The 1751-nt window shown below is 44.2% G+C and overlaps 1 protein-coding gene across 1 annotated transcript in view; it reads left to right on the forward strand.

Annotated features, from left to right (window-relative positions):
• Positions 1-1751, forward strand: part of LOC101859163 (SCO-spondin-like) — a gene marked incomplete at its 5' end in the record, with an annotated part of 124633 nt that overhangs the window by 59730 nt on the left and 63152 nt on the right. The window lies entirely within an intron of this gene.

Consider the following 1751-nt stretch of genomic DNA (forward strand, 5'->3'; position numbering starts at 1 on the left):
GGGGGGTGTTGTCGGGGTTTCAATGCAAAGAAAAATTAATATTATCTTCACTTCTTAGCAGCATGAAACTGGATGATATTGAGCGTGGTTCCCAACGCATGGATTATATACAGCGCATGGATCATAACGCATGGATTCTATACAACGCATGGATTATATTCTATACCGCATGGATTAAATTACGCATGGATTAGATGACACATGGATTATATATTTATAGTGTGCATGGGTTTCTTCCTGCTAGTTCCGTAGTCGTACTTTGTGTTCAATACTTTAGTCTGTCCGTACCTCGCTGTAGCTTGTAGACATTTCAATGTCAGCCTTCCCCGCCATTTTGTGTGTCTCTCGGGAATCCCAGATTTTGCAGCATCGCTGTGCCCAGGTAAAGTTTTTTCCTCTCCTGCGCTAGGTCTTTGTTCTCTTGTGTAGAATTATGCCGTCATGTTCTCCTCTGTTTTATCTTATTCCGCTGTGGGCCACCCACTTTGATCCGATACTTTGATCCGATACTTTGATCCGATACAGACTGAGGGTCACCTACGTTATTCCTATACTTTGATCCGATACTGACTGTGGGTCACCCATTGTGGTCCGATACTGCGTGTGGGTCACCCACTTTGATCCCTGTAGGTCACCCACTTCCCTATGTTGTACCAAAGAATGCTTGCGACAAGTTGGCTCACTTTTCTGTTTGAGAGACAAAGAAAAACGTTCCCTCGAGCGCTGGAGGCGAGATGTATTTCAAAATGTGTAGGGCGTTACTTTCAGTAAGTGTGATAGGGTGTTACTTTCAGGGAGTGTTTTAGGGTGTTACTTTCAGGGGGGTTTTAGGGTGTTACTTTCAGGGAGTGTTTTAGGGTGTTACTTTCAGGGGGGTTTTAGAGTGTTACTTTCAGGAATGTGATAGGGCGATACTTTCGCAGAGTTTGCTACGATGTTACTTTCAGGGAGTGTGTTTGGGCGTTAATTTCAGAGAGTGTGTGCATTATAGGCAAGCAGATGCAAAAAAAGATTGGTATTAAAGAATATCAATTTCAGAAGCGAAGCAAAGCGCTATATCAGTCCGGCAGTGACGTATATATTCCAGTTGTACGCAGATCGTCGAGATTGGTACGGTTTTTCTGAGAGAGTGAACCAACTTGAAGTTTTCTTGTCTTTGGCTATGAAAAGTTTTCGTTGTCTCAATGCCTCTAGCACTCTAGCACCACCTCTCCTTGCCTCATCCCCTCTCTCCAACCACCCCACCCACCCAAATCCCACTTTTTCTCTCCCGTTAAATAAATCACTACCCATCTTCCCCACGTTCGTCAATACGTCACACGTCACAGAAATATTACTTGTTGTTGTATCGCTGTAACTGTTGTGGAACTTTCTCGTTCTCCTGTGCTCACTTTTCTACAAGACATTTTCAGTCTATTTTGGGAAATTTGGATTATTGGAGAGGACTCGCTCGCCCCACAGTTGTGTGAGGGTCTCTACTCCTCTGGTGGGGGGGGGGAGGGTGAAGGGAGGGGAGTCTGTTTTGCATGCTGATTTTTCCAGGTGAATAATGTCATTTCAAGTGGTTACATATTCTTGCATGTCAAGATGTATGTCCATCTGATGAATTAGTTATCGTCGATCATGTGGTTTGTTACTGGACACTTGTTCATGAGTTTGGTACGATGTTTCAGGTGTTCAAGACGTTTGAGTGCAGGAGTGAGTGAGTGAGTGAGTGAGTGAGTGAGTGAGTGAGTGAGTGAGTGAGTGAG

Source organism: Aplysia californica, unplaced genomic scaffold (genome assembly GCF_000002075.1).
Source record: "Aplysia californica isolate F4 #8 unplaced genomic scaffold, AplCal3.0 scaffold00119, whole genome shotgun sequence".
NCBI lineage: Eukaryota > Metazoa > Mollusca > Gastropoda > Aplysiida > Aplysiidae > Aplysia > Aplysia californica.